The sequence below is a fragment of the Microcaecilia unicolor genome, chromosome 1, assembly GCF_901765095.1.
Source record: "Microcaecilia unicolor chromosome 1, aMicUni1.1, whole genome shotgun sequence".
Classification (NCBI taxonomy): domain Eukaryota; kingdom Metazoa; phylum Chordata; class Amphibia; order Gymnophiona; family Siphonopidae; genus Microcaecilia; species Microcaecilia unicolor.
The window spans coordinates 106526551-106538716 of record NC_044031.1 but is presented as its reverse complement, the minus strand read 5'-3'; the positions used below and the strand labels follow the sequence as shown (position 1 = coordinate 106538716).

The 12166-nt window shown below is 41.5% G+C and overlaps 1 protein-coding gene across 1 annotated transcript in view; it reads left to right on the top strand.

The window, feature by feature from the left end:
- Positions 1-12166, top strand: part of GPR158 (G protein-coupled receptor 158) — a 452345-nt gene that overhangs the window by 32004 nt on the left and 408175 nt on the right. The gene's annotated exons all lie outside the window — the stretch shown is intronic.

Here is a 12166-nt window from a genome sequence, read left to right as displayed (position 1 = left end):
TGAACAGAGCCTCCTACAATTCTGAAGGTGTCTGCTTTAGAAATAGGAGTGACTCTGATATTCACTGAAGTCTTTTTTTCTCCACATTTTACATATTGTTATTGACACATACTCTGTTGAGAAAATTTATGACACCCCTAGAGATATAGAATACAGTTTAAGGTAGAAATTGATTGTGGGTATAAGATATTGAATTCTACGGATTCCTGAAAATATAATGATTTCAATTACCCCAATATTGACTGGATAAATGTTACATCAGGGAGGGTCAGGGAGACAACATTTCTAGATGTAATAAATGACTGCTTCTTGGAGTAACTGTTCCTGGAACCGACAAGAGGGGGAGCCATTTTGGATCTGGCCCTTGGTGGCATGCAGGGCATAGTGTGAGAGGTGGCGGTGTCGGGTTTCCTAGGAAACAGTGATCATAAAATGAGTTAGGGGTTACAGAGGTTGGACAGACTGGATGGGCCATTTGGCCTTTATCTGCTGTCATGTTTCTATGATTCTAAGTTTGAGCTACTATCCGGGACAAACCCGCAAGGGAAATCTACTGTAGCTGCATTTAATTTTCGAAAGGGTGACTATAATAAAATGAGGAAAATAGTTAAAAAGAAGCTAAAAGCATCAACTGCTAAGGTTAGGACACTAATGGGCTCATTTTCAAAAGAGAAGGACACCCATCTTTCGACACAAATCGGAAGATGGGCGTCCTTCTCACAGGGTCATCCAAATTGGTATAATCGAAAGCCAGTTTTGGATGTCCCCAACTGCTTTCCATCGCAGGGACAGCCAAAGGTCAAGGGGGCGTATCGAAGGCGGGACTTGGGCGTGCCTATCCCATGGACATCCTTGACCCATAATGGAAGAAAAGGGCGTCCCTGATGAACACTTGGACAACTTTACCTTGTCCTGTTTTTCTTATGACCAAGGCACCAAAAGGTGGCCGAAATGACCAGATGACCACCAGAGAGAATCATGGATGACCTCCCCTTACTCCCCCAATGGTCACTAACCCCTCCCACCCTCAAAAAACATCTTTAAAAATATTGATTGCCAGCCTCAGATGTCATACTCAGGTCCATCACAGCAGTATGCAGGTACCTGGAGCAGTTTTAGTGGGTGCAGTACACTTCAGGCAGGTGGACCCAGGCCCATCCCCCTCCCTACCTGTTACATTTGTGGAGGAAACAGTGAGCTCTCCAAAACACACCACAAGCCCACTGTACCCACATCTAGGTGCCCCCCTTCACCCGTAAGAGCTATGGTAGTGATGTACAGTTGTGGGGAGTGGGTTCTAGGGGGTTTGGGGGGCTCAGCTATCAAGGTAAGGGAGCTATGTTCTTGGGAGCATTTTATGAAATCCACTGCAGTGCCCCCTAGGGTGCCCGGTTGGTGTCCTGGCATGTCAGGGGGACCAGTGCACTACAAATGCTGGCTCCTCCCACGATCAAAGGGCTTGCATTTGGTCATTTCAGAGATGGGCGTCCTTGGTTTCCATTATCGCCGAAAATTAGAAACGACCAAGTCTAGGGACGACCATCTCTCTTAAGGACAACCAAAATTTCAAGATTTGGGCGTCCACAACCATATTATCGAATCGAAAGATGGACATCCATCTTGTTTCGATAATATGGGTTTCCCCACACCTCCATCGGGATGTTTTGCGAGGACGTCTTCAACAAAACTTGGGTGTCCCTTTCGATTATGCCCCTCCACATCAGGCATGGATGTTATTAAAAAATATCATCTTGGAAGCCCAGACCAGATGCATTCCACGTATTTGCAAAGGTGGAAAGAAGAGAAAAAGACAGCCTGCATAGTTATAAGGTGAAGTAAAAGAGGCTATTACAGTCAAAAGATTGTCCTTAAAAGAATGGAAAAAAGACCCAAATGAAGAAAATAAGAAGCAACATAAGCACTGGCAAGTCAGATACAAAGCATTAATAAAGAAGGCTAGAAGAGAATATGAAGAGAAACTTGCCACAGAGGCTAAAATTCACAGTAACAACTTTTTCAGGTACATTAGAAGCAGAAATCCATCAGATCATTAGATTATGAAGTAGCAAAAGGGGCACTCAGGGAGGGCAAGACCATAGTGGAGAAACTGAATGAATTCTTTGCTTTGGTCTTTATGGAAGAAGATGTAAGAGATCTGCCTATACCGGAAATGGTTTTCAAGGGTGATGATGTGGAGGAACTAAAAGAAATCTCAGTGAATCTGGAAGATGTATTGAATCAAACTGACAAATTAAAGAGTAGTAAATCACTTGGACCGGATGGCATACGTTCTAGGGTACTCAAAGAACTCAAGAATGAAATTGCTGATCTGCTGCTAGTAAGCGGAGTGGAGGAGTGGCCTAGTAGTTAGGGTGGTGGACCTTGGTCCTGGGGAACTGAGTTCAATTCCCACTTCAGGCACAGGCAGCTCCTTGTGACTCTGGGCAAGTCACTTAACCCTCCATTGCCCCATGTAAGCCACATTGAGCCTGCCATGAGTGGGAAAACACAGGGTACAAATGTAACAAAAATAAATAATATGAATCCTGTCATTAAAATTTTCCATAGTACCTGAAGATTCTAGGGTGGCCAATGTGAGGCCGATTTTTAAAAAGGGCTCCAGGTTGATCCAGAAAATTACAGACCAGTAAGCTTGACGTCAGTGCCGGGCAAAATAGTGGAAACTATTATAAAGAATAAAATTATGGAACACATAGACAATCATGGTTTTATGGGACAGAGTCAGCATGGGTTCTGTCAAGGGAATTCTTGCCTGACCAGTTTGATTCATATTTTTGAAGGCATGAATAAACACATGGATAAGGGTGAGATGGTTGATGTAGTGTATCTAGATTTTCAGAAAGCTTTTGCTAAAGTTCCTCATTAGAGACTCCTGAGAAAATTAAAGAGTCATGGGAAAGAAGTCAAGGTACTGATGGATTAGGAATTGGTTATTGGACAGAAAACAGAGGGTAAGGTTAAATGGTCATTTCTCTCAATGGAGGAAAATGAACTGTGGAGTGCCACAGGGATAAGTACTGGGACCGGAGTTATTTTTCATATTTATAAATGATATGAAAATTGGAACAATGAGTGAGGTGATTAAGTCTGCAGATGACACAAAATTATTCAAAGTTGTTAAAACACATGCAAACTGTGAAATATTGCAGGAAGACCTTAGGAAATTGGAAGACTGGGCATCCAAATGGCAGATTAAATTTAATGTGGACAAATGCAAAGCATTGCACATTGGAAATAATAATCTAAATCATAGTTACTTGATGCTAGGGTCCACCTTGGGGGTCAGCACTCAAGAAAAGATCTAGGTGGTGGTGTAGATAATATGCTGAAATCTTCTGCTCAGTGTGCGGCAGCCAAAAAAGCAAACAGGATGCTAGGAATTATTAGAAAAGGGATGGTGGATAAGACAGAAAATACCATAATGCCTCTGTATTGCTCCATGGTGCAACCGCAGCTTGAGTATTGCGTTCAGTTCTGGTCGCTGTATCTCAAGAAAGATATATTGGAATTAGAAAAGGTTCAAAGAAGAGTGACCAAAATGATAAAGGGGTTGGAATTCCTCTTGTATGAGGAAAGGCTAAAGAAGTTAGGGCTCTTCAGCTTGGAAAAGAGACGGATGAGGGGAGATATGATTGAGTGGTGTGGAACAAATAGAAGTAAATTGATTTTTTACTCATTCCAAAAGTACAAAGACTAGGGGACACTCAAGGAAGTTACATGGAAATACTTTTAAAACAAATAGGAGGAAATATTTTTTCACTCAATGAATAGTTAAGCTCTGGAACTCTTTGCTGGAGGATTTGGTAACAGTGGTTAGCAAATCTGGGTTTAAAAATGTTTGTACAAGTTCCTGGAGGGAAAGTCCATAGTCTGCTATTGAGACAGACATGGGGAAGCAACTGCTTGCCCTGGCATTGGAGTATGGAATGTTGCCGCAATTTGGGTTTCTGCCAGGTACTTGTGACCTGGTTTGGACAGTGTTGGACACAGGATACTGGGCTAGATGGACCATTGGACTGACCCAGTATGGCTACTCTTATGTTCTTATTTTCTGTGTTCTTATGTATTGCTAGCAGCTTTATCTGTATTGGACAAAAAGGGCTAGATTTTATATATGGCGCCTAAAAATTCCATGCGGAAAAATATAAGCTTAGACATATTCTGTAAAGCACAGCTAAATTTTATAGAATAGGCTTAAATTTCTGTGCGATATATAGAATAATGGCAAGAGCTCTCCATGCGACCAAAATGTAGTTGCAGCTATTAATGTCATGCTTTACTTGTTGTAAATCCCAATGCCTAAATTAGGCACAGAGTGGGTGTATTCTATAACAACGCACATATATTTTAGAAATGCCCATGCCCCACCCATGGCCCTGCCCCTTCCAACTATGCAACTTAGAATTTAGGCACACTACATTACAGAATACGCTTAGTGAGTTGTGCGTGTTAATCTTAATTAATGCCAATTAGTACTGATAAGTGCTTAACATCCAATTAACAGTGCTGATTAGTTAACCAATTAAGTTATATGCTTTGTTATAGAATACGATTTCCACACTTAAATTAAGGCAAAATACATATAGAATCCCGGGGAGACAGTGTTAATGAGGCTTTTACAGATATGAAGCACAAGTTTCTACACTATCCATTAATTATTTTAAACTAAAAATGAAGTGTGCCCCTCAGTTACATGCTTATATGTGATTCATTTTGTTTATATTTTAGTTTTTATATTTTTTGTGATATGATTTTTCAATAATATCTTTCTAGTAAGGTTTTTTTTAATGGTTGTGAGATATGGGGTTTTAATCTTTCTTGGTGAGTTAACTATAATGGAGTATAGATTTGTTTTAGTTATACATGCTTTTAGGAGTAGTTTTTTGATATCTTTTATATCCTGAAGTCTGAATATATATTGGGAGAGGGTATTTTAAAGGTTTCAGATTTGTTTGGATGAAATAGGGTATTATTTTGTGTTTTATTTTATGTGAGCATTTTGCAAAGACTTTTTTAGACTGATTTATTTATTTTTTATTTATTCATGCTCATATCCCACAATTATCCAAAAATGTGTTTCATTGTGGCTTTTATTAACATCCAGCTTATGTATGTATTTTGTATTTCTTTTTACTATATTACATTACATTATATTAGGACTTATATCCTGCTAACACCTGTTCAGTTCTTAGTGGTTTACAAACATCTTAGGGTTTTAGAAATCAGAAAATTCCTTTGAGAATTACAGTGAATTGCTTTGGGGGTAGATAGGATTTTAGTTTCTTAAATAAGAGAGTTTTAATCTTTTTTTGCAATAAGAGGAAAGATTGTGAAGGTGAGAAGGTTCTGGTAATGTCTTTCCACAGTCTGGCTGCATGGATGGCAAGAGATTTGTCGAAGAGTGCTAATCTCTTCTTACCTTTGGGTGAGGAGAAGGTGAAAAAGTTAGCAGTTTCTTGTCTGCTAGTTCTTGTGGAGGTTGGGAAGCAGAAATGAACTAGTAGGTAGCAGGGGATCAATCCTTGTAGTGTTTTGAAAAGGAAGCAAGCTAGTTTGAAGGATATTCTCACCTCGATGGGTAGCCAATGTAGTTTGATGTAGAGCGGGGAGATGCTGTAGAATTTTAATAGACCGAAGATTAGTCTTACTGAGGTGTTTTGAATGGTTTGGAGTCTTTTCAGTAAGGTCTTTGTGCAGCCCAAGTATATTGAGTTACAGTAGTCTAGGGATGATAGTAAGAGTGCATGCACCAACTGTTCAAAGTGGTTGGTATTGAAGTATTTCCAAATGGTGCGGGGGCTTTCTAATTAGGAAGAAATATTTTTTGGTTAAGGTGTTAATTTGTGTCTCCAGGGAAAGGGTGCCATCTATTTGCACACCTAGGATTTTGATGTTTGTGGAGAGGGTAAAGTCAACTTGGTTGATGCTAATCATCTTGGGGATTTGTTCTGGCTTGGAGTTGAAACATAGGAATTTGGTTTTATCTGTGCTAAGCTTTAGCTTATGGTCATACATCCAAGTTTCTACTAGGGTGATGCATTTCTGGACCCTGGGTAAGTCGATTTTAAAGATTGATTGGATGGGGGTTAACACTGAGATGTCATCCATGTAGATATAATGGAGGAAGTCATTACTGTCTGTGAGCTTAGGGAATGGAGAAAAACATTAAATAGTACCGGTGAGAGGGGGGGGGGGGGGAGCCCTGAGGGACCCTGCATCCTTTACTCCAGTTTAGTGATAAGTTCGTGTGCTGTTTGACCCTGTATGATCTGCTTTTCAAGAAACCTCTGAACCATTTTAGAGCTTTTCCTGTGATCCCCAAGTCCTTGAGGTTTCTTAATGGGAGGGTGTGGTTCACCAGGTTGAATGCTGAGGATAAACTGAATTGGAGTAGGAGTGCGCTTTTTCTTTTACTTAGCAGTAGTCGGACATGGTGGTCCAGCAAGGAGCATAAGATTGTTTCTGTGCTGAAAAGTGCACGGAGATTGGGATGCTGGGAGGATAATGTGTAGGTCCAGGTAGTGTTGAGCTGTAGAGTTACCATAGAGGGGAATAATCGAACGGCGCCGGTGAAATAGATTGCCGACAATCTATTTTGGCGGCGCCACAAACAGCTGGCCCGAACCGTATTATTGAAAAAGATGGCCAGCCATCTTTTCTTTCGATAATACGGTTTGGACCGGCCAAATGCCAGAGTTTGCCGGGTTTGAGATGGCCGGTTTTGTTTTTCAGCGATAATGGAAACTAAAAGCGGCCATCTCAACCCATTTGCTTGTGGGAGGAGCCAGTATTTGTAGTGCACTGGTCCCCCTGACATGCCAAGACACCAACTGGCACCCTAGGGCAATGGAGGGTTAAGTGACTTGCCCAAGGTCACAAGGAGCTGAAGTGGGAATTGAGCCCAGGTTGCCAGGATCAAAGTCCATAGCATTAAACATTAGGCCACTCCTCCACCCCTTAGTAAACTAATCTGCCCTATTAGGTGCATTCCCCCAGATTCTATATATGGCCCCTGAACTTCTGTGTGGAAATCGAAGCGTATTCTATAACAATGCACATAACTTAATTGGTGAACAAGCTAATCAATGCTGTTAATTGGATGTTAATAAACAATTAATAGCACTAATTGGCAATAATTGAGATTAACTTGCTAAGTGTATTCTATATTGTGCTGCCCCTAAATTCTAAGTTGCATAGTTGAAAAGTGGTTGTGGAATGGGCGGGTCATGGGCATTTCTACAATCTATGCACATTATTATAGAATACACCCACTCTGCTCCTAATTTAGGCACTAGGATTTACACAAAGTAAAATGTGTCCTAAATGGATGCGACCAACTTTAGTTGCGTGGAGAGACGCTCGGCGTATTCTATATACCGCATGAAACATTAAGCCTATTCTATAAAATTTAGGCATACTTTAGAGAATATGCCTAGGTGGAATTTTCAAGCGCCATATATAGAATCGCCCCCATTTTGCTTAAGTGGTACATACATCAGCCTGTCAGTGTGTCCATACCCACCTGTTTGCACTGAAAAAGCATGAGCTAAATCCAATATCCTTTCTCTTTCCCTGCTGAGAAGAGCAGCAGGGTAGATTGAAGATGGAAGTTCATGGGTCTCACTATGGAAGATCAGCAAGGCTGCAGCGAAGGGAAGGGGTGAGGTGAGCAGGTAAAACACAAGTAAGGGGTGGAGTTAAAGAGAAGTAAAGGAAAAGATAGGGAGAGAATGCTAAAAGGCAGAAAGAGAGGGTAGGAGTGAAAAGGGGAAAGCAGGGACGAGAGGAAAGGGGGAATGCATAAGTGGGTGGAAAGAAGGAGGGAGATTTCAAGGAAGAACAGGACAGGATGATGGTAAGAACAAGCAGTGAGTACAGGAAAACTGGGGAAAGTGTAAGGGAGAAGGTTACTGGTACACTTACACAGATGCCAATATGCACACATATATACACATATATAGCTCTACTCCTGACATCCCACTCCTCACATTTCCAAAATAAAAAAAATAGTCTCCATGTGGAAATAGATATGTACACCATTACCTTTGATTCACAGACATATATACACCTCACATATACCGTCAGTTACTACCCCATACTGTACTCACCCACCAGATGCCCATTCACATATCTCCTGTTGCCCTACTGAGACACACTTTACCAATGCCTGTCCCCCAGAGAGGCATGCCTAAGTCTGTGAAACCGGGAAAGGAGAAGCACACCATCACGTCACACTGTTAACTGTGTACTTTTCAACTTTCTGTTTGTTTAGGGGAAATCCAAACACAAGCTGTCATTTCTATTCTCTTTTGCTGCTATTCATCTTATTTGCTGCTGTTTATAAAAGTTGTTTCTTTTGTGGTCTAAAATTGTCTAAATAAACGTTATTTGGCTTGCTTGGTGGTGTGAAAAAGGTAGGCTTTTTCACACCACTTCAAGCTGCATAGAGGGGCATAATCGAACGCGAACGCAATCTCCATGGGCGTCTATGTCCGAAAACGGGTACGTGAAGAGGTGGGACAGACCGTATTTTCAAAACAATGGACGTTTTTCAGTTGGGCGTTTGTTTTTTTTAGCAATAATGGAAACTAAAAATGCCCAGCTCAAAAATGTCCTAATCTGAGCCATTTGGTCATGGGAGGGGCCACGATTCGTAGTACACTCGCCCCCCTGACATGCCAGGACACCAACTGGGCACCCTAGAGGTCAGTGCGGTGGACTTCAGACAACGCTCCCACATGCATAGCTCCCTTACCACGGGTGCTGAGCACCCAACCCCCATCCCCCAAAACCCACTACCCACAAATATACAACACTACCATAGCTACATGTGGGTACAGTGGGTTTTGGAGGCCTCCCATTTACCAGCACAAGTGTTACAGGTATGGGGGATGGGCCTGGGTCCACCTGGCTGAAGTGCACTGCGGTACCCACTAAAAGTGCTCCAGGGACCTGCATACATGCAGGCCTCTAGGACTTGTTGCTGCTATATAACATTGGCACACCAGTTGACACCTGAAGACTAATCTCTCCGAAAACGTCCTTTATTGGAATAAGCACGCTTACTCACAGTTAACTGCAGATCAGAGGTTGTGCCCCACTGGCAACGAGTCTCCCTGGTACTGAGATGAGCAGTAGGTCAGAGCTGGTAGAAAGGTGTACAATGCCCTCTTTCAGCCATATTCAAGGTAAGAACTAAGTTCTGTAACGTGGCTAAGACGTGAAAGGGATCTAAAACTGGCTTACAAAAACGGCCACTGCCTCATGGACTACCAGAAACAAAACAGGGCACACTCTGACCCAGTAAGTAGGGGGAAAAGCACCATGGGAGTAGAGCCTACCAACTACCAACATCGTGAGCATTTGCCACAAGCTAGTGGAATCACGGAGCCCAATACCCTACACCCACCACAATGCATTGCTGATGTGACTCTGCAGTGCGCATAACAGAAAAGGTGTCACACTCACCCGAGAGCCACATCAGAACCAGGGAAAGGCTGTCACAGGATAGAACACATTCTGCTGTCATAGAGGTGGGTACGGCAATTGAGGCTGGCATACAGGCTAGAAAAAAAGTTTTTAAAGTGGGTTTTTTTTGGTGGGGGGGGGGGGGGTTAGTGACCACTGGGGGAGTCCGGGGAGGTCATCCTCAATTCCCTCCAGTGGTCAGATGGTCAGTTGGGGCACTTTTTGGGGACTTGTGCGTGAAAAAAAGGGTCCACAAAAAGTGACCCAAAATCGCGGTCAAAACGCCTTTTTTTTCACTTATCAGCTAAAGGCGCCCATCTCTCTCTTCGGCCGATAACCACGCCCCAGTTCCGCCTTCACCACGCCTCTGACACGCCCCGTCAACTTTACCCGTTTCTGTGACGGATTGCAGTTGGAAACGCCCAAAATCGGCTTTCGATTATACCGATTTGGGCGCCCACGGGAGAAAGACGCCCATCTCCCGATTTGGGTCGCAATATAGGCATTTTTCTCTTTCGATTATAAGCAGGATAGTGTTCTCCCAGCTGTTCAGTTCAAAATATCAAATACATCACAATCTCTACAAGATGATTCAAAAACAATTTTGATGCCGCTTGGGACCTTACCCTGATGCAGCCATGCGAAACATGATTCATTTTGTAAAATGCTGTTTTTCAGATAAGTGATTGTTTCAATTCTTGTATTAAAAGTTTGACTATAAGAAAACAGACTGTGGGTTTAAAGTGGAAGCTGATGATGATTTCAGCAAGACACTAGGCTGTGTTTCCTAGTGTGACAAGAGTTGCCTCTGATGCTTCTTACCCACTGATCATGGTTAATGTACCCTGCTGTGCTGAAATTTTGAAATATTTAAGAATAATATAGCGCTGGGTTGAGTTTATCAGTATACCTGGCACATAAACATCAGTTGTCCTGAAATTTTTATTTATAGATTTTCAAAATAAACACAAAGAACACCTTTGTACATAAATTTCTGCCTGGTGTAAGGAAAGGAAATCACTACAAATAAAGAAAAGAGAAATGATCACGTCAGTAGATCACAAACATGGGGACAGAAGATGCAAACATAAATAAAAATATATTTCATGAAAAAGCAGACACTTAATACCTATATATTTTTCTTTAAATGTTTTCTACTTAGTGTTTTTTGCTTTATTTTTCAGATTGGTTGTCTGTACTGTTTAAGACCCTGAAGAAGCCGTTTTTCGGTGAAACGGGTCCTGTTGGTTTTTCATGCAGCAGACAATTTCTGTTGGTGTCATTTGAATATATCTACACTATAGGCGCTTTAAAAACTGATGCTGAACTGTTTAATGTTTAAAAGATTTGGAAGAAAATGTAAAAACATATATTTCTATCTACAAGAGTGTGGAAAAGCACTGAATAAATTTGGATACTATCTTTGCATTATATTGGGAGATTTTGCTTTCAAAGAAATTATGCCAAATTATTTAAATTTACTACACATTTTCATGGAAATCTCAATTGAAATCTGACACTAAGCGAAAATACTGTGGCTCTCAAAAAAATATTTTCCTCCTCTCTTGAGAGCTTCAGGATACATCAGGAAAGGTCTATATCTTATCTCCCATAATAGTTACAGTAGACTTCTTTATCCTGAAGGAACACAAATCAAACCAATTATGCAGCTCTAAAAGCTATTTCTTCTTACAATGACTCTAATACAGCCGACACATTAAGACTATCAGATCATAATTCAGCCTGTAAAGAACCTTCTAAACCAGGCCCACGTATTAAAGAAGTTGATAAATAATATCTTTGAACAGGCCGATATAGCAATTGTCAGAATAGTTGAAAGCCTCCTTCAGAAATCTGTGAAAAGTCTCACAAGCAAAGCCAATCTTCAAAGATGGGAAATTTAAGAATCTGAAGTTCAGATTTTTAGCAACATTTTCTAGGTTTTCAACCTCACAAGCAAGCCTCACATTATCCTGCAGCATTTTATGTTCTGTCTCTTTAACATGGGATACAGATTAATTCTAATTCAGAAAGCTTAGCCTCTTGGGAAGACAAACGAGTGTCCAGTTGCTTGCAGGGTGTGCAAGTGCCCACAGTAACCAGCCAAAGGAATGGAAGCACTCAATGGTGATCCAAATAGACTCTAAAGTCCAGTGGTTCTATCTGAGGCTTAATTGTAGAAAGGAAATTCTCCCTCTCTTGTTGCACACCAGGAGCTCCAGTATGTTCCGCTGAAGTAGCAAACTTTACACTGGTAGAAGCTCGAACTTCCAGTTAGGGATAATGTATTGATGTCAATATTGCTAGGCTTGACAGGCTCTGTTCCTCCATCTGTAATGTGGAGCTATAACTCCATTGTTCCGCCACCAGCTTGCATGGCTGTCCCAGAAGAAGAATTGGACTTCTTGGGCTCAGTGACATGTTCCCTCCAAGATGGGTTTTTCTCTTCCACATCTAAAGCAAAGGCCCCCTATGCTGCTGGAGCCGTAAAGGATTTTATCAAAGTTTGTTTCAGCTTAGGGGTGTGTAGTTAATGGGAAGAGGAACCATCAACCTTTCACTTACGCTTTGGCATCTTTAGAGAAAAGAAACATTCAAGTAAGAAAGAACAACTTTGCGTGCTGCCTACTCCAATGCCATTCACCCGTCACCCCTTGTATTTTAGAAAGGCTCTATG